At 56.7% G+C, this 24,944-nt stretch overlaps 1 protein-coding gene and 1 long non-coding RNA gene across 4 annotated transcripts in view; one reads left to right on the top strand and one right to left on the bottom strand.

Annotated features, from left to right (window-relative positions):
* IGSF21 (immunoglobin superfamily member 21) overlaps window positions 1-24,944 on the top strand; it is a 233,101-nt gene that overhangs the window by 156,629 nt on the left and 51,528 nt on the right. The gene's annotated exons all lie outside the window — the stretch shown is intronic.
* LOC128775899 (uncharacterized) lies at window positions 231-2,973 on the bottom strand. 2 transcript variants are annotated; one of them, XR_008420863.1, is made up of 3 exons: window positions 2,740-2,973; window positions 2,207-2,361; window positions 231-439 (listed from the first exon to the last, which is right to left on the bottom strand). It is a non-coding gene; the product is annotated as an uncharacterized LOC128775899 (long non-coding RNA). The 2 variants fall into 2 exon arrangements; XR_008420862.1 differs by lacking the exon at window positions 2,740-2,973 and adding an exon at window positions 2,534-2,677.

The following is a 24,944-nucleotide window of genomic DNA, read 5'->3' as shown; positions in this document are numbered from 1 at the left end:
CCGGGGGCCGGGGGCTGGGGGCCGGGGACCACGGGCTAGGGATCGAGGCCGGGGGCCGCGGGTTGGAGATCGAGGCCGGGGGCCGGAGGCTGGGGGTCGAGGCTGGGGGCCAGGGGCTGGGGGCTGGGGGCCAGGGGCCGGGGTCTGGGGACTGGGGGCCGGGGCTAAGGATTGAGGCCGGGGGCCGGGGGCTGGGGGTTAAAGGTTGAGGCTGGGGGCCGGGGGCCAGGGGCGGGGGACTGGGAGCTGGGGGCCAGGAGCCAGGGGCTAGGGGTCGAGGCCAGGGGCTGGGGGCCGGGGGCTGGGGGCCACTTCCCCAGCCCTTTCCTATCTGCCCTGCGATGCTCTTGCCGATTCTCTGGATCACCTTCCATGGGCTTGGAAGGCAGGGCTGGGGGCTGTGCTGCAGAAGGGAACCCGGTGCCTAGAGGGACGTGCCCTGGAAGGAAGTGCCCCAGAGGCCCCATCTATCACATGTCTGTCGAATGAGCCTCAGAATCCAGAACTTCCCAGCTTGGAATTGGCAGTAATTCATTCCTTCCGAGGACGTTTTAATTGAGCACCTACTAGGAGCCTGGCATGGTAGAAGGTGTCTTGGGGAATCCAGCGGGGAATTAAACGTGCCCTGGAAGGAAAGGGGTCACGTCCCCACTCTGCCACGTGCCCCTCGACGTCAGCCTCCCCAGCCAGCTCCTCCCAGCAGTCCCTCAAAGTGGGTTTTCCAAACCCTGTTTCCAGGTGGGGACACTGAAGTCCAGAGAGGGTGAGCCACATTCCCCAAAGTCCCGCAGCCGGGAAGGACAGAGCTGGGATGTGAGCCAGTTCTGCCTGGTCCTGAAGCCCGTGCCATACGCTCTCCCAGTCCCCACAGGCCTCTGCCCGGCAAGCAAAACCGACCCCAAACAACTGGACCCCAGGTCGGAAGCGGCAGCAGGTTGGGGAGGAAGAGCCCCCGGGGACAGAGACACTTAATATTTCTACCCCTACCCTCTTTCCGGAAGGAAGCAGATCCCATCCCATGCGCTGCCGTGTTCTAGGTGTGTGGGTGCCACGCCCCCACACGCTTCTCATGCACTTTCCAAAGGCCCCGGTCCTGTTTTACATCTCGGACCCTTAACGCTCACTTCCCAGTATGCCTCTCCCTCTGGCGACCTGGTAAACTCCCCACCAGGCTTCAGGACCCACTCAAGCAGACGCCTTCCTTCAGGACACCTTGTTCGGACGACCCCCCCCCCCCCCCGCCGCCGTAGCAGAGCGAATCTCCCCCAAAGCCGACGGCTCCGCGAGAGGGGTGGGAGTCCCGCTGCATTGATGAAAAGCTAAAGACTGGCACTGAACGGGCATAGTCTTGTGCACACACACACACACACACGTGTATGTGTGTTTTTCCACACAACACAGGCAAATGCATTGCCCAGTGCCCAGGCAAGAAGGCAGCAGTGTGCAGGGCTGGCACGTAGTAGGTGCACAGTGAAATCTGCACCTTGGCTAGGTGACCCTGCGTATGCTCCTCGTCCCTTTGAGCCTCAGTCTCCCCGCGGGTAAGATAAGAAAACGGGACGGGAAGGTTGGCCAGGGCTCACCCAGCCCGGCACGGGGATTCTGGCAGGTGATCATCTGCTGCGCACTTTGTAAGCCGGAAGGTGGGACCTTCCTGGGTCCCCCTCCTCTCCGGGCTCTGTGCCAGGAGCTGAGAACCAGCCAGCCCTTGCGGGGGGAGGTCTGGTGAGCACGTGGGCGCGAAGGGACACGGAGGCGGGGGGCAAATGGCCGCACAGATGCCTTTATTGACGTTTATGATTTCCCCGGACCTGCTTCCAAAAAGGATTTGGGGCACCTTAAGGTATTAAGGCACACCTAAGACAAGCCAGTTACAGTCCGGATGAAAAACTCATTTTGGACAAGAAAACAACTATTCTGGGAACCACAGATGATGCTGGGGCAAGTGCACCTTCAGATCACCCCCCACGGTTCCCAGACCCCCACCCCCTCTGCGCCCTCCCCACATGCTTACCATCACCCCACCCCCACAGACTGTCCCATCATTTCCAACCCCCCCTCCATCTGATTCCTACGCCCAGAAGGAAGCCCGGGACCACCAGAGCAGCCCTGACACCCCCACCCTCTCCCAGAACACAGCTCAGCCACTCCCGACTGAGTGACCTTGGACGAGGGCCTTCACCCCTCTCTGTGTCAGTCTCCTCACCTGTCAACAGACTTCGTAGGATCTGCTTCGTACAATCCTCGTGGGATTTAAGGGAGAGTTCTGTCCCACGGCCTGAGTTTCCAATCCTTGCCCCTCCGCCCACCTTGCATTAGTGTCACCCGGGCTTGGGGACTCTGCCTGAGTTTCCCCAGTCTCTAGAAGGCAATGACAACAGTAAGAAGCTCGCTCCAGCCTTGGGAGGGTCCCCGCGTTAATTCACATAAAGCGCTGCCTCAGTCGCTGAGCGATGGCTGTGTGTTGCTGTTCTTGCCCAGAAAAAACCCTCCTTCTTCCACCATCAAAAAAAAAAAAACAAAAAAAACCCACCTTTCTTCACATCTCATAAAGGCGCCTTATACGCCCTGAATCTCTGCTAATCCCCGCGAACAACCCTGTACATGCAGGCAGATTTGCTAGCAGTTTTCTCTAGCCCTGGTTTACAGACGGGGTCGAAGTTGGGCAAGGCCCAGGGTTCCCTGCTGGAACGACACAGACCCCATCGGATCCCAAGCCACCTCATCCTGTGCCCACACCTTGCTGCCCTGCCCATTTCACGCCTGACTGAAACGGAAGCCCAGAGAGGGAGGTGGCTTTTGCCCGAGGTCACACAGCAGTGCTGACTCGTGGCCAGTGTTCTTTCCTTCCCCAGCCTCGGTTCCGGCGGTGGCCTCCCAGGTGGAGCGCACCAAGGAGCCTGGGGGAAGCGAAAGCAGAAGGGAAGGAAAGAGTCTAATCGGATCACGGAGAGCAGCCGTGCCGAAGGAGGCTGCGTCTCCAGGCTGCAGGGCCCCATTAGGGCTGGCGGAGGGGCGCGGGGACTCCGCATTTACATATAAATGAAGATATTTACAAATTAATGCATTTCAACTAGAGAGAGTCCCAGCTCCACAGCTGTCTGAGTTGCTTGCTCTTCAGCTTTTGGGAAAAGTAGGGGGAGAAGGAAGCCTGGATGACCAAGAATTGGCAGAGAGCAATTCTCAGGCAGCGGAAGGAGCCCCAGGGACTCCCAGAGCGTCTCCGCCTGCTGGTGGGGTTCCCGGAGGGGCGGGCATCCGGTGGGGGTGACGGGGCTTCTGCCGCCTGGGGTAGCACCCCGGTTCATGACCTTGGACAAGTCACTGCCCCTCCCAGTGCCCCAGAGGCCCCATCTATCACATGTCTGTTGAATGAGCCTCAGAATCCAGAACTTCCCAGCTTGGAATTGGCAGTAATTCATTCCTTCCGAGGACGTTTTAATTGAGCACCTACTAGGAGCCTGGCATGGGAGAAGGTGTCTTGGGGAATCCAGCGGGGAATTAAACCTTCGTGGGGGGGAAGATAGTAAACAAGGGAGGGGTGAGACGTAAGTGAATGGCTCAGCACACATTCCACAAAGGTGTGAATTTGAATGAGGGGCGAGCGGGGGGTGCAGACCCGGGAAGGACCCTCGTGCTGGGGTGCCATCCACATGGTTGGCCAAGGCCTGAGGGATGGGAAGGAGCCATCCCAGTAGGGACGAGGGCGATGTGGCAGGTGTCCGCACCCACTCACACCCTTGACCCCTCGACAGCCTTCTCAGGCAGCCGTAGCCCCACTCAGCTTGCTCAAGGAGTGGGGGCGGGTGTGCCAGAGAACTAGCATCCCCAGAGCAGCCTCGGCCGACGGGAGATATTGGATGGATCTCCTGGCCCCCCTGCACCTTGGCTGGGACCACTCAGACAGGTGCTCGCTGTCCCCTCGAGCTCCCCAGCAGGACTGAGGCTGAGAGGCTGCCCACAATACCCTCCGGGATGCACCTGTATCGGCTTCTTCCCTCCCGTCCTGGCTTCCTGGGACACCCTCCCACATAGGCCACTGGCTCCGGAATCCCTGGTCACAGGGTCTGCTTCTCAGGGGCCGCCCTGAGTGGGTGACAGTCCCACCAGCTGGCCTCCTGCGCGTGGCCATCCTCCACACCTGCCCTCTCAGGCCCTGCCTCGGCCCCCGTTCACCCGTTCACCCGTCCCACCAGACCAAGAACAGCTGGACCAAATGGGTGGATCCCCCCACCGAGGGGAAGACCGCGTGGGCAAAGCTCACTAATCCCTGCAGAACGCGCCCACCCATGCCCCAGCGTCTGCTGCTTCCCCTGTCCCGTTCTGTCTGCTCAGGATGTCGTGAGGAGCGCCAAGCAGCCTTCGCTGTCTAGGAAATCTAGACTCAAGGGGTTGAGTGTGCTCCTGCCCCTCCCGCACCTCGCCCACCTCCCTTTGCCAAGGCCCTGAGCATCCTTTCGGGTCCCGCTTAAACCCCACCTCCTCCAGGAAGCCAGTCTTGACCGCCCAGACTGGGTCGGATACCCTAGGGTGCTCCCCACCCCCATACACTCCCGGCCCTGACAACTAGGAGTTCAAAGTCTGCTTCTGCCACTAGACTCGAAGCCCCGTGGACAGGGCTTGGGTCTGTGGCCTTCCCCACTGTCTCCCCAGCCCAGCGCCCCCACCCCCACCCCACTGAAGACAGTTTGTAGACGCTCGTGGAGTGGGTGAGTTCTTCTGGCGTTCTTCCACCGCAGCTGTCCCTGCTGCGAGATGAACGCAGGAGGGAGCAGTTCAGGCCCCCGTGCCTTCTCTAACGTTTTCGCCCTTCATTCATCACCAAGGAATTGAGCAATTGCTGTATGTCAGGGACAGTGTTGGGGATAAAATGGTGAGCAAGACATAATCAGACCTGCTCTTGTGAGGTTTACGGTGTAGGGGGCAAGGAGAGACAGACCATAAAAATACGTTTAAAAGAATGAGGGAAAATATTGACAGCTGGCGAGGAGTGTGTGAAGGAAATCAGGTAACGTGATAGAGGAGGACGGGAACAGTCTACGGCCATACCACCCTGAACGCGCCCGATCTCGTCTGATCTCGGAAGCTAAGCAGGGTCGGGCCTGGTTAGTACTTGGATGGGAGAAGGACGAGAATAACGGACTATGTGGAGGCGGGGCTACAAGGTGTCTCATAGGAGGTGACATCGAAACAGCGATCTGCAGGACAAAAAGAAGTCACTGGCAGGGTTGGGGTGGCAGGGGGAGCATTCCAGGCAGAGGGCACAGCAAGTGCAAAGGTCCTGAGGTGAGGAAGCGTGACGTGATCTCGGGGCTACTGGACGGCCGGGTGACCGGAGTTAGGGGGCAAGCTGGCATTCATTCTCAGTGTCCTGGAAGCCGCTGAAGCGACCAGAGGTCATGATCTGATGTGATATGTATCTTGTAAAGCTCACCCCCATTGCCAAGTGGAAGGCAGGTTGGAGATGTCCGGGAAGGAAGACAAAGCCCTCCCCAGATGAGCCTCTGCTCAGGACTAAGTTCCCAAGTCTGAGTGAGCTGGGAGAGGGCATGGGACTGGCAGGGGCCAGGAGGCAGAGGGGTGCCAGAGAGCCAGCTCTCCTTCCAAGGGTTGCTTACCATTCCCGTGAACCCGTGCGCCATCCCCTGGAGCTGCAGCAGGAGGCGGAGAACAGCTGGGTGGGTGGGGAGGAGCCTGGGGGCTTCATGGAGAGCGCGAGTACACAGTTATATCTCCCTGATTCATATTTATCAGAGGGGGGAGATGTGGGAGAAATCAAGTGAATGCTAGAAGACCCCGGAGGAGAAAGGACGCGGGAAGAAATGCCACTTCCTTTACGACTTCGAGACAGCGCGTATTGAACATTTGCTGCATCCAAGGCACAGAGCTGGGGCATGGCGCCCAGAGGCGGTCAGAATGCGGCCCCAGCCTCCTCGGAGCTTAAAGCCTGCCCCCTGCCCCCACCCCCACTTGCCCAGAAGCTCCCCCAAGGCTCCGCTCTGTCTTTTCCATCTCAGTAACCCCAGGCCCCCACCCGGCCTTTAGAGAGGAACAATAAATATTTGTGGAGTGAAGGGAGAGAAAGGGGAGATAAAACATGGAGATAAATAGCTAACAATTCGCGTAATAAAGTGATGGCTGTCATAGGAAAGATTCCGATATAATGCGGTGATGAATCAGAGCTGGAGAGACCGGGGAAATCACAGAGAAGGTGGCGTTTGAAGTGGCCCTAGAAGCAGAAGTAGGTTTTAGACAAAGAGGAGCGGGGAACAGACACTCCAGGCGGAGAGCACTGCCTGGGCAAAAGCGTGCGGGTAGGGGAGGCGTTGGACCTAAGGACTGGACCACTCGAAGCAGGCAGGCAGAGACCGCAGAAGAGAAGAGGCCCCCGGGATCTGTTCGACGGAACACCGTGCTGGTTTTTAGACACATGCACGGTTTGATCCAAAGAGCAGAGGGGCTTGCTTCCCTTTGGGAAGGTAACTGGCCCTTCTGCAGACTCATCTCGAAGGGGCAGGGCAAGCTCCTCCTTCACTCTCCGTACAGAGAAAAGGGCCGTCGGACCCTGGTTGATCTGAGAGTCTGAGTTCCGTCCTTGTCCTTTTCTGCATATCATGAGCCGTGCATCTTTTTTCGCCAGGATTCACATAGCACACGAAACGGCGGTTCATTTGTTCGCTCATCTGACCACTCGGCAAATACACACCGAGTACCTCACGTGCCGGGCTTGTGCTAGGTCTCGCCCCGTTCTTGACCCACTGGAAACCCTCTCCCCTCTCCTACCCAGGGAGCCTCTAGGAATGCAAAAGAGCCAGAGTGACGTGAGGATAACCTTGAGCCCTTTTCTTCAGTTTTTTTCAGAACAGATCATGCCTCTTATCCGCATCTGGATTGAACAGCCCAAGCGGGAGCCGGGTCCCCATCTGAAACCCAGGGGTTCTCCTCCCGGCCACTGGGGGCGTTTCCAGCCGCGAGCCCCGCGCTCGGAGCCTGGGCTGCAAGGTTCCCTCCCCCCACCCCCCGCTCCTCACCCCCCACCCCCACTCAGCCCCAGCAGCAAGCTGCCCCCCCCCCAGACCACCTGCATTAGGATCGCCTTGGGAGTTGCTTAAAAATACCAATTCCTGGGTCCACCAAGACAGAATTTGATTCAAGGCCTCTGGAGCGGGGCCCGGGGAATCCGTCTTTTTAAAAGGCTTCCGGATAAAGTTTCTGGCAGCATCTGTTCCACACACCTTCCACCTGCTCCGATATGCAGACTGGGGCCAGAGGACTCAGGGGGAAGAGGCAAGGCACAGACACCTCTAGGTCCTGCTGATAGCCGGTGGCCAGCAAACGGTTGTCCTAAGGCCCCCGGGGGCCAGGCTCGTTCAGGTCGAAGGTGACAAAATAGTCGACCAGCCGGTGACCTCACAGGCACCCACCAGTTCCCGAGCCCGGGTCATACCTCCATGCCCAGCTGGCACAGTCACCAGGGGAACGAAAACAGCTGGTGTGTGCGTGGCCCTGTGCTAATCTTCTCAGAAAACGGGGCTTTGGCTAGAGAACAAGGGGGGCCCAGGAGCAAGGTGCCCTCCCTATAGCCCCCTGGCACTTTCCCCAAAGGAGCTCTACTGACCCAACCCCAGGCCTCTTGCCCCCAGTGTACCAGTCAGAGTAGGAGTTATTGGACCCGTGTCCGTGTCAGACCCACAGGCAGGGCCCTCAGCCTTCCCTCCCGGGCCTGTCTCTCAGGGCAGGCGCCCTCCCTAGTTCATCTCTAGGTCCTCAGTGCCTGGCACAGGGCCTACGAGGGGGACCCAGGGCCTTGGTAAAGGTTTGTCGAATCAAGAGACTGACAGCTTATCCAAATGTGGAATTATCGTTTCAAACAGCAAAACTTTTTTCCAACCCAGCATCTGGTTTAACTCTAACAACCATCCCGGGGAGTACAGATCTCAGACTCATGGAATCCTGTTGTAGTCGGTGGTGGCACAGAAGAACAGAGAGGTGTGGTCACTTGTCCAAGGTCACACAGCATACACATGGTGAAGTCTGGGTTCACACACCAGGCCAGATTGGGTCTCTGGGCCGTCGGGGGCAGGCTCGTTCAACACAGTCACGGAGTGCCTACCCACTCAGGACCAGCACCAGGCATTCCAGACTGAGGAACTTAGTAAGGACATGCAACCTTGTGTGTCCATCCCCCCGTGCACATGGTGAACATGCACACACACACACACACACACACACAATGGATCTGTGGCCCAAGGTACTGGGTGCCTCCAGGTAGCAAGCTGCCAGAGTCAGTCTCCACTTTAAAAATAGCTGCTGCCTGGCAGTTCCAGGCCCCTGGATGCCCCCGCCAAGGACACCAAGTGATGCCCAGTCCCGGCTCCAGAAGTGGGTCTCCAGGAGCCGCCCGTCCGCTCAGCTGTTGGTGTCAATCCCACTGACTGGCAGAGAGATCCGCTTAACCTGCGTGTTTCCACGGCCCAAGCGGGACACGCCTCCTGCCCCCCTCCCCCCCCCCAGGTCCCTCCCCCTGCCCTGTGGCCTTCCTCCCAACACCCGCCCCCGCCCCCACCGCCCCTCGTCCTGGGCGTCACGCAGCTCCCCACTTCCCTCCTCTCCCAGCCCTGGCCAGTCCTGCTCTGGCCTCTGGGATTCAGGCTCCTAAGGCCTCGCACAGCCCTCCCGGCACCGCCCCCAGCCCCTTCCCTCCGGCAGTGGCAGTGCTCCCGGAGCACGCTGGGCGGCGCATCGCCGCTCTTCCCGCGCCAGGGGGCCCTGGGCGGCTCACACAGATGCCCCCGCCACCCAGGCCCCGAGGCCCTCTCGCCACAGACGCGTCCTCAGCTCAAGCCTCCCCAGGATCCTCTCTTCCGGCCTGGAGGGCCCACCCTCTTTTCTCTTGTTCCCTGACAAGGGCAGGAGCACTTCTCCACGTTGGGTCTGGGGTTGGTGGAGAGTTGATGCGGGGGACCGAGATGTGCCCTGCCGAGCAGGCAGCTAGCACTGGGCAGCCTCCTCCACCCGCTGCCCCCACTCTGTGTTTGCGCCCAGACCCTTGAGGAGGCCCCTGGGGCTCCCAGGACGCGCCCTTCTCTCAGAGGTCGGTCCCCCTGGGGAGGGAAATGCTTGCAAAGCTGTCTGCTGCCCTCTGGTGATGCACTGGGGTATTGCAATAGGGGGTGCCCCGCCTGTGGCCCCTCCAATCACCCAGGATGGGTCTTGTCCCTTAAGAATAGGGAACATTCCTTTCTTCATCTCTAGAGCGTCAGTGCCCAGCACGGGATGTCAGTAGAGATTTGTTAAATTAACGATCTGACAGGTTATCCAAATGTGGAGTTATTATTTCAAACGGTCAGCAAAACTCTTTCCCATTCATCATTTGCCTAAACCCTAACGACAACCTATAGAGTGCAGATCTCAGACCCTATTTATGGGGATTAAGCTCAGCCCAGAGAGGGGGGGTGACTAGCCCAAGAGCTGGGAGAGCTTCCCCGTCAAGCAGAAATTTCCTCCCCTAGAGGCTTCCCCAGTGAATGGGGCTGAGCCCCTGTGCCGGTGGAATGGGGGCCTCTGGGGTAACCCTCCCCTCTTCCGGGAACAAGCCGTCCTTACCAAGGGCCTTCCAGAGTCAGTGCCACCACCCACAATCAACCACAAGGAGCTGCAGACTCACATCACACAGACCCTGGGGCCGGAGGCAGGGGATAGTTCCAATGACGTGTCCCACGCACCGCGATAACGTTTCAACCACCTCGGGTACGGCTCGCCCTAATTATTCGTTTGCCGTTTGAAAAGTGTTTCTTTGTGACCCGTGGACATCAGGAGACAGAGGTGAACAAGGGAGGTAAGGTCCCTGTGCCCATGGAGCCCACATTCCCGGGGCTGTGATACAGGGAGGGGTTGGGGGAGAGGTCTCTCTGGGATCCGGAAGAGAGAGGAAGCCACCACACGAAGGTCAGGGAATGAGCATTCTGGCAGAGGAGGAGAGCAAGGCCCTGAGCTGGGAGCCAGCTTGATGTGTCATTGAAGAGGAGAGAGAAGCCGAGTGGCTGGGGTGCCAAAGGACTCTGCAGGGAGTGTGGGAGATGAGGCCACATCTCACGGAGCAGGCCTCTTGAACTTGACTGCGCACAGGCCCTGCTTGGTCAAATTCAGTGGAGGGGCGGGGTATGGGGAGCCCTGCCATCCTGTGTTTCTGGTCGTCTCCCAGGTGACCCCAGTACTGCGGTCTGCAGCCCCCATTACAAACACCCAGGGAGCTTTGCACACTCCTGACCCCAGGCCAAGCCCCAGCGGTTGAATCAGAACCTTGAGGGCAAGAGGGTGGGGACACAGACATCAGGTTTTCAAAGTTCCCCAAGGGGATTCCCATAGGCAGGCAAGTTTAAGAACTGTCGTAGAACATTCTGGGTCATTAGCGTTTGAATTGTATTCCGGAAGTGAGGAGGAGTCATTGAGATTGATCCCTTTGCTACTTTTGGGCTGTGGGAAGATCTGCCCGGGCTGCTGGGGAGGATGCTGGAGTGGAGGCAGGGAGCTGAGGAAGTGAGGGGCTGGGCTGGCCAGGCCGAGGGGGCGGAAGTGATGGGGGAAGGGCTTGGAAACCCAATGGACTGGAAGTGGAGGCCGTCAGAGGGACAGGAGCTTGAGCGTGGCCTCCAGGACCATGGCCAGAGCACGTAGGTGGAGGGGCTCCTTCCCGAGACGGGGAGACCAGCGAGGACCAGCTTGGGCTGGGGACAGGTACAGGATTCCTGAGTTCTGTTTGGGCCAGGTGAGGCATGTCTGCGAGACCCCTGAGCAAAGACGGCAAGTAGGTGGATGGAAGCACAAGGCGGGGGAGAGGTTTCCGTCAAGAGGTACAACTATAGGAGCCACAGATGCCATTGAAAGTCACCGTCCCCTCCCAGACTCCGGGCAGATCTGCCAGGAGCCTTCGGGCATCACCCAGCCCAACCCCTTCATTCTCCAGGTGGGAAAACCAAAAGACCAGAGACGGTGGATGACTTCCCTGAGGTCACACAGCTTTGGGCAACCAAAGCTCATCTTCTGACGCCTAGACAACCGTGTCCACAGCCTAGACAACCGTGTCCACAGAGCTCAGCGCAGCTTTCCCCGACCCCAGCCCTTGGGGCAGAGTTGCTGAGATAGCAAATCATTTCTATATCTGCAGTCAGACAACCAGGGCTGTTAGAAATTATCTACACACCACACACACACACACACACACACACACACACACTATCCTTTTCCTTCTAAGTAAAAAATCAGTAACTGGGCTGTCAGCTTTATTACTAATTATGCAACTACATTATTACTGGTATTAAAAAAAATTGAAGGCTAAAAATGTCCAGGAAAGACTTAATTTAGTAAACGGTTCAGAACAAAGTATTGAGTCAGACCTCCTCTTTAATATATTATTGCAGCCCTAATAAAGTTCCCAGGTTCTGGGAGAATCTTCTTTGCCTCGGAAGGTAATTTTGTTTCAGGAGGTGAGGATTGGGGGGGGATTGACGGTGAATGGAAGGTCTGGTGAGCCTAAGGGTCCTGGAAGTTCAGTCAGGCAAGGAGAGGGCAGGAGACGTGTGCGCGCTGCTGAGCTCGCAGCGGGCTTGAAGTGATGGCAGGTGCCGGAATGAATGGAGGAATGAATGAGCGAGTGAGCGAAGGAAGGAAGGAGGGAAGGAAGGGAGGGAGGGAGGGAGGAAGGAGGGAAGGAAGGGAGGGAGGGAGGGAGAGAATGAGTGAACGAAGGAAGCGTGCCCAGCTGGCTCCCTGGGTGGCTGTAGACTGAGGGAGAAGGCGTCACCCAACACCTGCCAGGGAGAGAACTAAGTGAGAAGACGGCGGGGGGGTGGGGGGGGTGGGAGGGGGGGCCTTGGCCTTTAGTAGGAAATAGACACGTGTCTATTTGCAAGTAACACCGACCACAGCCGAGATGAAGGAGTAGCACCAACAAGGCCGCGGGCCAGGGAGGTCTTTCTCATTTCAGAAAAAGCCAAAGAGACAACCAGAGAGGTTGAGTGACTTCTTCCAGGTCACACAGTCCAGTAGCAATGAAGGAGCCAGGACCCAGGCTTCCTGGCGTCCAGTCGAGTGCTAGCTTCTTCTTCCCGGCTCCCGACAGCTTGCGTCCCTTCTCTGCGCCTCTGGGCCCCTCACTGCCCAGGTGCCTTCTACCCCCAGCAGCCAGAGGGAGCTTTCAGATCATGGCACCTGCTACTTGGATCCTGGCTTCTTGTCGCTTCAGGACTGCAAGATCCCAGGTGATCCCAGCCACATGGCCAGCCTCGTGGCCCACCCCTCTTGCTCCCTGGCCATCCTCTGGTCACCTCGGCCTTTCCTACCTCAGGACATTTGCTCAGGCTTTTCCTCTGCCAAGCACACTCTTTTCCCATGCCAGGTCTCAGATCAGATGTCACCTCTGCATAGATGTCTCCCTGATCCGCCATCTGAAGGGCTCCCCCCATCCAGTCCTTTGTTGCCCTTTGTTTGCTCTTTGCTCTTCATGGCTTTGACTACTCTCCAGTGCAACTCTCTCTTTTATGTATCTGCATACGTGGTTTCACTTTTGCTTGGTCTTTCCAGCTCTCCTCTGTTCCCGCGGTGTCCAGTCGATGCCAGGCATCTGTGTAGTCAGCGACCAATAAATAACTTCTTATACAGAGACGTGAACTCTTGGTCAGAGGGTCGGGTTATTAGACCACAGCCCGGCACTGAGACAAGAGCCCAGGAGCCTAGTCGCACGTCTGCAGTGGCCAGGGTCTCGGCTTCTCTGAGCCCCAACGTCCTTTTTCCAGCGCACAAATGGGAGGGAGCACTAGGTGATGGGCATCCCTCCCAGCTCTATCCCTACCTGCCGCTTCCTTGCTGTACTCTCGGTGGGAACAGGAGGGGGACCCAGTCCGCAGGGTGACTGGTCTCCGTGCACAGCCAAGGCTGAGGCCCGGGAGACAGGAAGCCCAGAGTCCTGAGAGGTGCCGGGATCCCTCCTCGGCACCCAATGGGTCCTGCGTTTTCTCGTCCGGATTCTCAGGGGAGCGACGGGCCCTTGCAATGGCAGTTTCCTTGTGAGCTGGGCTGACAGTCCTAATTATTATTTGGAGAGGTTTGGGGAGGCTCGGTTAATTGATTACGTATTTCCTTCCTTGACAGGGCATTTGTTTGGTCGTGTGTGTGTGTGTGTGTGTGTGTGTGTGTGTGTTTTCTTTTTTCTATTTCCCCTGCTAAGTTAATGTTCCTGGGCATGTTGAGTGTTTTGTGGGCACCATGGGACCAAAGCCAGTCATAACTCTTCCCCCCCACCCCCACTCGCCAACCCTGCCAGGGGCTTTCGAGCACTTTAATTTAACTTCCCTGGACCTTTGCTTCCCCCACGAGAGTGATGATACCGCCAGAGCCCTGCGATCTGAGGACTAATAGTGAAGCTAAGGCCAGTGTTTGTCAAGCTCTGACTGCTGTAAGCACTTCACACACGTTGACTTGCAAATCCTCAGTTTGGCGGGGGGCGGGGGGGGGGGGGCTATTACTATCCTTATTTGTAGGTGAAAGGATGAGGCTCAGAGAGGTTAAGTGACTTGCCCAAGGTCACACAGGAGGTGAGTACCCGAGCCTTATGAGAGGGGAGAAGCAGGCCACTGGGCTCTCAGCCAGTGCTCTGTAAATGCCCCAGGAGGCTTGGCATATGGGGATACGGGACCCCATCACCCTTGGCAGTGGGGAGGGTTGTAGGGATTCTCTTTTTTTTTTTTTTTTTTGAGAGAGAGAGAGAGAGAGAGAGAGAGAAAACATCAACAGGGGAGGGACAGAGAGAGAGAATCTCAGCAAGGCTCCATGCCTGACGCAGGGCTTGATCCCCCAACCCTGGGATCATGACCTGAGCCGAAACCCAAAGTCAGATGCGCAACCAACTAAGCCACCCAGATGCCCAGGTTGTAGGAATTTTTTATTTGTTTGTTTAAGTTTATTTATTTTGAGAGAGAGAGAGAGAGAGAGAGTGAATAGTCTACATGGATTTTCTCATTCCAGCCTCACATCACCCCGGGAGACAGGCCGTGTGCCTCATGCCCCATTTTACAGATGAGGAGACAGGCCCAGGCAGACATGAAAAGAGACCATTCCAGTACCGCGTGTGGGGCCCTGGGATGGGCAGGAGGCCCGACGCATGCAGGCGGGGGCTCTCTATGCCCAGGCTGCCCATATGCCAGGGTTGCAGAGCGAGTGTACGAGAGCTGCCTGGGTCTGGAGGCAGTGGGAGGGGAGGGGTCAGAGGCCCAGCCCCTGGAGCCTCCACCTGGGTGCTTGCTCTCTGCCTGGAGGGTGCTGTCTCCTCTACACCCACAGCCCCAGCGCCCCCCTTCCCACCTTGCCTGGGGGCCCTCCTCTGGAGATTCTGACAAGGGGCAGAAAAAACCCGCTTTTCTGGCTTGACATGAGTGAGGTGAGAAGGCAGGGGGATGGCCGATATGACCCTCTGAGATCTGTGGACCCAGCAGAGCCCAGAGCCACACCCGGGACCCATGCAGCCTGCAGGGACGGCCCAGAATTTGAAGCAGGCGTCAGGCTGGGCCAGGGCAGCCGCGAATGGCTGGAGCTCAGGCTTAGGGTCCCCCTTGGTGCCAGATAGCGACGACACCCCGCATTCACGAGGCCACATTGCAGCTAGGCTGTGTCTGGGCTCTGCCTCAGGGCCCCGCCAGCATGGGGAGGGGCCCCTCTCTCTGCTGTGACCCCTGAGCCGCCACCCTCCCCCACCCTCACCGAACCCTGCTCCCACCCCCAGCTTCTCCCCCTCATGAGACTTTGAGAAAGAAGAGACACCCACAGACTCTGTCTGTGGGTCTGAGGTCCTCAAAGGGCTCCCGAGCAGAAAGGTGACTTTTGTGGCCTTCGTCTCTGTAGCCACCACACTAATTACGACAGCAAGCACTTGGCTGGGGCCGCCTGGGTGCCAAACCCATGCACGTTATTGGTAAAAACTCACAGCTTTGGAGAAAATGTTGCCACTGGTCCCATTTCCCAGATAGGATAACCGGGGGGCCGAGAGCGCTCAAATGTTTTGCCCCAGGTTAAGTACGTGCCGGGATTTGAACCCAGGCAGTCCACAGGTGTCCTTCCAAACGAGACCGCACCACCACTGGCCTGTGAGTTCATTCACTCATCTGAGCGCAGCCTCTGGGGAGGGGCCGGGCTCTGGGGTGAGGCTGGCCAGAATGGGGGGCACAGAGCTGCCTGCCCCTTCAGGGCCGTGGGCTGTGGGGCTGTGGGGCCAAGCACTTGCCACCCTTCCCGTGACAGGATGCTCAGCCCCACGCGGGGTGGTGTTCCATCCCCTGCCTCTAGCCAGCTGCCGAAGGCCTTTTTGCCCGTGGAGGAGGCTCGTGACAAAGGCTGGGTCCCAGAGCAGCCAGCGGGCGGGTGCAGAGGTCTGACGGCAAACCCCAGGGCGCCCTGGGAGGGAGGGATCTGATGAGCACCGAGCGGGGCGCAGCGGCGAGCTGATAAGGAGAGGCTGGCAGGGGAGGGAGAGAGCCCGGGCTGTCTCTGCATCATTACCTCTCTCTGCTCTGTTTCTCCCCTGGTCGCCCAGGCTGTGATGCCAGTGGGGTGGGGACAGGCGCATAGAGGCCCTGCCGGCTGCTCCAGCTGATTCTGGGCCAAGTCGGAGGGGGGGGGGGGGGGCCTGGACGCATCAATCCTCTCTCGATGCCACTAAATGCCCCCAGTCCTGCCCACGGCTGCCTGCACCTCGCCCTCTGCTCAGCATCCCTCTATCCCCAGCCTCTTGGAGACCAGCAAAACCAACTCCAGAGGCCTCTGTAAAACTTTTGAGGCCTTACCCTGGGGATCCCCATCGCTTTCTTTCCCTTTTACGTGAAGACATACACACAGTAAAGTGCTTCCTGTAGAGGGTCCAGCTCAGGGAATCACACACATGTACCCCGCCGCCCCGCCCCCGGCACAGATCAGGACGCAGCACATTTCCAGCGTCCCACCGGTATTCTTCCAAGAGGGAAACAGGACTCGAACTCTCGAATGACCTTCGGCTAGTTTCTCCCGCCCTTGCTTCGCACGTAAATAGAATGACACCTGCGGCGTCCGGCTCCTTTCGCTCGGCGTGACGTCTGGGAGGTTCGTCTGCGTGGCTGTGCGCGTCGGCGGGTGACCCTTTCTCGCTGCTGCGTAGCGCTCCGTGGCGCCGATCGATTACCGTCTCTTGGTCCGTCCTTCCGCGCAGGGACGTTGGGGTTGTTGCTTCTAGGTTTGGCAAGGGCAGTCGCTTTGAACGTGAGAGTTGGGTTTCTCTCGGACGTGTCCCCAGGAGAGGAGATTCGGGAAGGTCGGGAAGGCAGGTGTTCGATTTCAGCGGAAGCAGCCTGTGTCAATTTGCTTGGGCCGCGGTAACAAAATACCACAAGCTGGGTGGCCGAGGACAGTAGAAATTAGGGCCCACGCTAATTAGGGCGGGTTCCGGTGGGCCCTAACCCGGTATGACTTCATCTTACTTTGGTTACGTCCACAAAAGGCCCTATTTCCAAATACCAACTCATTCACGGGTACCAGGAGTTATAATGTGGACCTATATTTCGGAGAGACGCAGTTCAGCCTACAACACTGCCCCTTTCACAGCCCCACCAGCAGGGAAGGAAAGTTCTAGACGCTCTACATCCTGTGTGTTCCTGCCCTTGGTCCAGCCACAGGGGTGACTCCATTTCTTAAAGCAGCCACCGTGCCTCTCCTTCACCTGACTTCGCAGAAACGGCACCCACCACCCCTGCCTGTCACATCCCCCACAGTCCTTCCAGGCCAAACTCATCCATTTCTGCCCCTGGGAACCTGCCCAGGCCAAATTCAGTAGGCCCTCCCTGGTCTTCAAACCCAGGGGAGCCACTGCGATCAGTTTCTTTGCCTAGAACGTTCCAGACGTCCACGTGGCTCCCTCCTCCGGTCCATCCGAGATTCTGCTCAGCTGTCACCTCTGCAGAGAGGCCTTCCCTGACCACCTTGCCTAACACAGCATCCCCATCACCACCTCTACTCTGCCTTTTTCTTCCCCCCATAGAATATATCTATGTAACTGCCCGGTGCTGTGATACATACTTCTAGGTTTGCCTGGTTATTGTCTCCCTCGTCTTCTAGAAATCACGGTTCCTCTGCTCTCTTGCTCACCCTCTCCATCCCCGGCAGCTGGAAGGTTCCTGGGCAATCGATAAACACCTGTTAAGTAAACGAGTTAACTGAATCTATAGAATGGAGTGAGCACCCGCTTACCCCCGAGAGGGTGGCCGCTGGGAAATGCAACGAGATCTCTCTCTTGGTCGGGTTTTAACGCAATAGCAACTAACTCCATCCATGTGGCTGTTACACTCCTTTCCTACTGTCTCTGCCACAAATCACCATAAACCCAGGGGCTTCAAATGCCACAAATTTAGGATCTTACAATTCCGGGGCTCAGAAGTCTGGAATGGGTCTCACCGGGCTAAGATCGGGGGTCAGTTCCTACTGGAAGCTCCGGGGAAGAACCTGTTTCTTTGCCTTTTGAAGTTTCTCGAAGGGCCCACATTCCTGGGCTTACGGTCCCCCTGTGGCAGTAACGTGGCTCCCACCTGCTCGTCTGTTATCACCTCTCCTTCCCTGAGCCTGACCATCCTGCCCCTCTCTGATAAGGACTCGTGATTTCATAGTCCAGGAGAACCTCCCCATCTCAGGATACTCAACCCCATCCGTGAAGCCCCTTAGACCGTATGTAAGATGCAGGGACCATCCCTTCCGGTTCTGTATCTCCAGTTCCCTCTTCAGGGTCTGGCGCACAGTAGGTGCTCAGGAACTTGGGCATGGGCTCCTTGAGAGCAAGAAGCTTTGCTTTCCATCCCCCTGCCCCCCCTCCCCACACTGTCCTGGGCTGGCCCAGCAGGCTGAGCGGCTCAAAGGCGTTTGTTGAACTGAGTGGACCTACTGGGTGCTGGGTGGGGCCGGCGCAGAGACTGCCTGGGTAGAGAAGTGGGGGCCTGGGGAGGAGTTCGGAGGGAGAGAGGAAGCAGAAAGCATGGCAGCTGGAGAGGGAAGAGGCGGCCAGCTCAGGCGGGGTTTGGGCTCCAAATGAAAGGGTTCGAGTTCGACACCCCCAGGGTGTCATGGAACTGAGCCTTTGTTAGAAATAATCAAGCCAAAACATAAGGAACCCTGAAGACAGGAGATGGCATGACAGGGTCACCCTAGAGGTAGGCTCCTGGCGTCTGAATCCCAGCCCTGCCACCCTGGCTATGGGACCCTAGACAGTGCCTCAGTTTCCCCCCTCTAACGATAATAACAGTACCTACCTTGTAAGAATGCTTCCAAGGCTTAAATGAGCTCAGAAAGCTCTTAGAACTGGCACAAAGCACCTGAAGCAGGAGTGGGGTGACGATTGTGGGTTAAGCACCTTACACGGACGTCAGCCATTGCCACACTCACCCAGCAACCTTTACTGAATGCCTGTGATGACCACGCATGGTGCTGGGCTCTAGGGAGACAGTGGTGACCAACCCCACATAGGCCCTGCTTACACAGGGCTCTCCGTTACCATTCAGGTCGGAATCACTATTGGTCCCATTTCAGAGGTGGGAAAACTGAGACCCACGCATCCCAAGTGCTTGAGGTCACGTGACCGGAGAGCCGAGGCGCTGGCATTTAAAAACCAGATGGTCTGCGCTCTGCCTGGACCCGGGTCCTCTGTCGCTTCCTGATTTGCATCCTTAGTACCCAGAGGCCTGGAACTCTGCCCTGCATCTTTCCGGAACACTTGGAAATGGTTCCGAAGCAGGGGTCTCTTGCCTTATTACAGCCATCTCGGGAAGACGTGAAAATTTGGCTCTGATCAAATTAGACCCGTGTTGTGGTCTAACTTTCTACGTTCACCATAAAGCTAATAAACTAATAAATTAGACAGAATGAAAATATCATCGGGCAGGACTGCACTAAAGTGTTGCCGTAATTACTCTCGCGGCCGGGGCCAATTTCTCAAATTTCGCCTTGGCCAAGTTTCCTCAGCTCACCGTGTCCCTAATAAGGCATAACTCACTCTATACACATTAAATTGACTTATTTATTTTAAATTACAGTGGAACTGAAAACCACCTTGATAAACCTATTCTCATGCATGTGCCTTCCCGTGAACGTAGCCCGATTTTTTTTATTTTGTATTTTTTATTTTTTTTAACAAAGACATTGTCTAGTCAGCCTCAGCCCGCCTGCTCCTCCTCCTCCAGCCCAGCCTGGATGCTGTCTCTTGCCACGTTCCACCTTTAGAGACTTGACTCATTCTCTGGAGGGTAGCAGGTCATCCGTCTGTCAGGGACAAAGATGATTCACACCTAATTAATAGTGATAACGATACTAACATTTATTGAGTGCATGTGACCGCGACTGTGGGCTGGGCCCTCTGCTCCGGGTGGAAGCCCCATAATACGCACGTGAGGGTCATCCTTCACGGACCCCACGTTGCAGACGAGCAAATGGGGGATCCAAGAAGGCAAGTGCCTTGCCTGAGGCCACACAGAGAATGACTTCTGGCAGAGCCATGACCAGCCGGGGCGATCTGAGGCCAAAGCCTTGGTCCTCACCCTCTGCCGCCCTATCTCTCTGCAAGCTTTTGCACAGACGCCAGTGATGCATCAGGCCCGGGAGAGCGGCTTGGAATTCCGGCTGCAATGAGACACATTTCTTGAACTGTGGGAGGCACTCATAGCCTGGTGGGGACCCTGGGAGTCCCCAAGCAACCACCTGGCCTGGCTGACAGAGGCGCAGGAGGGGGAGGGGCTTGGGCGGTTTATCAGAGGCCATGCTTGGTGGGAAATGGCCAAAGAAACAGGAGGAAGGCTTTCCAGTTGGGGGGCACAGTAGGGGCAAAAGCCAGGCGGGCATCCAGTGGCTGGAGTGAAGGCAGGGGAGTGTGAAGCACCGTGTGAGAGGGACCTCAGTGGTGGGGGATGTTTGCTCTGGTCCGTCCACACCCTAGGCTGACACAAGCTGGCTCACCTGGAACCACCTGGAACCAAGGAATGAGGGAAACTCTGCCTCCAGCCAGCAAGACTGGCCACACTTGAATCCAGGGTTTGATAATGTTGTTCTCGCCAGAGATGAGCTTGGATAGACCCAGCAGCAAGGCACATTACATAACTTCCCTGAGGCCTCTCCTCATGTGTACAATGGGAGTGCTAGTGCCCACATCAAGGGCATTGAGTGGCACATGGTAGACACTTAGTGTAGACTTGTTAGATGGATGGGTGGATGGATGGATGAGTGGAGAGGTGGGAGGATGGATGGATGGATGGATGGATGGATGGATGGATGGAGAGGTGGGTGGATGGATGGATGGATGGATGGATGGAGAGGTGGGTGGGTGGATGGATGGATGGATGGATGGATGGATGGATGGAAAGGTGGGTGGATGGATGCATGGATGGATGGAGAGATGTGTGGTTGGATGGATGGATGGATGGATGGATGGATGGATGGATGAGTGGAGAGGTGGGTGGATGGATGCATGGATGGATGGAGAGGTGGGTGGATGGATGGATGGATGGATGGAGAGGTGGGTGGATGGATGGATGGATGGATGGAGAGGTGGGTGGATGGATGGAAAGGTGGGTGGATGGATGCATGGATGGATGGAGAGATGTGTGGTTGGATGGATGGATGGACGGATGGATGGATGGATGGATGGATGAGTGGAGAGGTGGGTGGATGGATGCATGGATGGATGGAGAGGTGGGTGGATGGATGGATGGATGGATGGAGAGGTGGGTGGGTGGATGGATGGATGGATGAATGGATGGATGGATGGATGGATGGATGGATGGATGGATGGATGGAAAGGTGGGTGGATGGATGCATGGATGGATGGAGAGATGTGTGGTTGGATGGATGGATGGATGGATGGATGGATGGATGGATGGATGAGTGGAGAGGTGGGTGGATGGATGCATGGATGGATGGAGAGGTGGGTGGATGGATGGATGGATGGATGGAGAGGTGGGTGGGTGGATGGATGGATGGATGGATGGATGGATGGATGGATGGAAAGGTGGGTGGATGGATGCATGGATGGATGGAGAGATGTGTGGTTGGATGGATGGATGGATGGATGGATGGATGGATGGATGGATGAGTGGAGAGGTGGGTGGATGGATGCATGGATGGATGGAGAGGTGGGTGGATGGATGGATGGATGGATGGATGGAGAGGTGGGTGGGTGGATGGATGGATGGATGAATGGATGGATGGATGGATGGATGGAAAGGTGGGTGGATGGATGCATGGATGGATGGAGAGATGTGTGGTTGGATGGATGGATGGATGGATGGATGGATGGATGGATGGATGGAAAGGTGGGTGGATGGATGCATGGATGGATGGAGAGATGTGTGGTTGGATGGATGGATGGATGGATGGATGGATGGATGGATGGATGAGTGGAGAGGTGGGTGGATGGATGCATGGATGGATGGAGAGGTGGGTGGATGGATGGATGGATGGATGGATGGAGAGGTGGGTGGGTGGATGGATGGATGAATGGATGGATGGATGGATGGATGGATGGATGGATGGATGGAAAGGTGGGTGGATGGATGCATGGATGGATGGAGAGGTGGGTGGATGGATGGATGGATGGATGGATGGATGGATGAGTGGAGAGGTAGGTGTATGGATGGATGGATGGATGGAGAGGTGGGTGGATGGATGGATGGATGGATGGATGGAGAGGTGTGTGGATGGATGGATGGAGGGATGGATGAGTGGAGATGTAGGTGTATGGATGGATGGATGGGTGGATGGATAAATGGACAGACAAACGGATGGAAGGATGGACTGGTGAAGGGATAGATAGATGCACCGAAGATTTAATAAGATCCTATGTAGAAGCCCCCAGCATAGTGCCTGGAACAGAAAAGTCTTTCAGTATTTCTGTGGTTGGAAACACAAAGTCTGGCCATGCTGCTGTCGGCCTCTCAGGCTCACTTTCTGGAAGTCAGAGTCCCTGATCAGAAACCGAGACCCAGGGTCAGCCCGAGACAGAAGTATGACAGGAGCCAGTTGGGGTCCACAGCCTGTGCCAGTCACCAGGCCTGGGCTCTGCCAAGCAATGATGCAGAGCAGTGGGGGTGGGATGCCCTGGAGACCGTGGGCCCTGTCAGAGCAGAGCTGTCATTGTCCCCTCCTCCTCAGAGCCAGAGACTGAGTTTCGGTGGGATCTTTGGCATGTTGCTTAACCCCTCTGTGCCTCAGTTTTCTCAGCTGTGGAACGGAGATGATAAATGTGCATCCTGTAGTAACTGCATAGTCACAGCCACAGGGTTGTTAGAAGATTCGAGGAGCCACTAGGCGGAAGTATTTGGCACGCTAAGCGCTGTGTGTTCTGCGTTATTATTCAACAAATAGACATTGAACACCGATACGTGCCTAGCAGAGTGCTAGATGCTGGGGACACAGGTGGACAGATTGGCTCATGGAGTTAACATCAACGGGCAGGGCCCACCCCTTGTTCCGCTTTGCAGGACTGATGACGTGTCTACCTGAGGCAGGTCCTGTAACCCAGAGCCCCCGGTTTCCCGTGTGTACAGTACCCGCCCCTCCGGGTCTCAGTGAGGATTCAGCGGTAGAACGAGTGTGGTGCTTAGACCCAGTACCTCCTCAGTAAATGGTGGTTAGTCTTATTCATGCCAACTTTTTCCAGGACTGGCACCCACCCCTCTACTCCAGGGTCTAAGAACAGGGAGAGAACATTCCATCCTTCCCAGCCCTATTATCGCACTCCTCGCCACGGTCCTGACAAGGCAGACACGCACTTTCACAGATCAGGAGGCATAAGCATAGAGTCAGCAACCTGCCCAAGGTCACGGTGCTTCCAGGTGGCAGAGCTGAGAGGTGACCACAGGTGACCTCTCTCAGAGGCCCCCGCCTGTGCTTTTGGCCACTAAGCCACTCCTTAGCTCCGAGAATCAGGACCACCAGAGTCGCGCCAGGACAAAGCCTCGAACATCCAGACTCATTGGAAAAAGTGAATTCTCACTGTTTGGTCTTGAATGGGGTCAAGGGCAGCCCCCTCCCCCCCCACATCTCTCTGTGCGCACCCTGGCGGCTCCAGGACCCCCTGGTCCTTTTCCTTCCCCCACACAGGCCCTGGGTGCGAGTCCACATCCCTCCCCAGGCCCCTCAAGGGACAGCAGAGGACAGCTGGGTGACTTCCAGGCAGTGTGAACAGCAGTGCTAATGATGGTGGTAAAAATGAACAGGCAGCTTCGGGGCAGGCAGTGCGCTCCGTGCTGTCCGCGTATTATCTCACTTAGTCCTTCCAAAAGCCCAGAGGGAAGGTATTGTTATGGTCCCAGATTTGAAGGTGAGGAAACAGATGCGCAGAGTGGTGCAGTAAGTTGCCCAAGGTCACATAGTTCGTCAGTAGAGGAGTTGGAGTTCAGAGCCTGCTGCTCTAAGCACTGCCGTATTTTTTTTTAATATGGAATTTATTGTCAAATTGGTTTCCATACAACAGCCAGTGCTCATCCCAGCAGGTGCCCTCCTCAGTGCCCATCACCCACCCTCCCTTCCCTCCCATCCCCCCATCAACCCCTTAAAAACCCAGTTTTTAAGAGTCTCTTATGGTTTGCCTCTCTCCCTAACTTTTTTTTTCCTTCCCCTCCCCCATGGGTCCCTGTTAAGTTTCTCAGGATCCACATAAGAGTGAAAACATATGGTCTCTGTCTTTCTCTGTATGGTTTATTTCACTTAGCATCACACTCTCCAGTTCCAGCCACGTTGTGACAAAAGGCCATATTTCATTCTTTCTCATTGTCACGTAGCATTCCACTGTGTATATGAACCACAATTTCTTTATCCATTCATCAGTCGATGGACATTTAGGCTCTTTCCATCATTTGGCTATTGTTGAGAGTGCTGCTATCAACATTGGGGTCCAAGTGCCCCTATGCATCAGTACTCCTGTATCCCTTGGGTAAATTCCTAGCAGTGCTATTGCTGGGTCATAAGGTAGACCTATTTTTAATTTTTTGAGGAACCTCCACACTGTTTTCCAGAGTGGCTGCACTCCCATTTAATGCTTATTTATTTTGAGAGAGAGAGAGAGAGAGAGAGCAAGAGAGAGCACACAAATGGGGGAGGGGCAGAGAGGAGAGGGGGACAGAGGATCCGAAATGGGTTCCAAGCTGACAACAGCAAGCCCAATGCAGGGCTCGAACTCATGAACCATGAGATCATGACCTGAGCCGAAGTCATACGCTCAGCTGACTGAGCCACCCAGGCGCCCCCTGAACTCTACTATCTTTGGTGTGCACGGTGTCCACACGGGCATGAGCTGTGGGTCTGGAGAACGCCCAGGACAGGCCACCTGTAAAATGAAAGGCCTTCCCCAGAGCCGGGGGGTGGACATGTTGACTCTAGATGGCTTTTCCCAGGCCGGGATTGGGGACCACCCCACACCCCACTGCCGGCACTGTCCCGGGTCGAGGCAAGCATTACGTGACGTTGCTGTGGGCATAAGGGAGAGCCCCTGCCCCCTCCCCCCACGCCCACAGGCGGGTGGACAGTTACTCCATTCCTCATTCTCACTTTCCAACACCACCACCAAGAGCACATCTCCTCCTTACCCTGGCAGTTAGCAGAAGGGGCAGACAGTGGAGCCTTTGGTTGAGAGGGACGTGTCCCTTCAAACGCACCAGCCGGCCAAGACAGTGCTCACTTCTGGGGCTTTGTGTCCACTGAGAAGGGGTGTGTGTGTGTGTGTGTGTGTGTGTGTGTGTGTGTGTGCTTGGCTGAGCAGAACTGTTTCTGTCTGGCCTTGGTGGGGATCCCTGGTGCCCACTCCAGGACTCAAATTCAGCAAGGCTCATGGACGCTGCCCACGCAGGTGACAGCCACCTTAACTCTTCCACGGTAGGCTCCAGCAAGCACCTGGC

This window comes from Panthera pardus, unplaced genomic scaffold (assembly GCF_024362965.1).
Source record: "Panthera pardus isolate Hobbes unplaced genomic scaffold, ASM2436296v1 HiC_scaffold_11, whole genome shotgun sequence".
NCBI lineage: Eukaryota > Metazoa > Chordata > Mammalia > Carnivora > Felidae > Panthera > Panthera pardus.
This window is presented reverse-complemented; position numbering and strand designations above follow the sequence as displayed.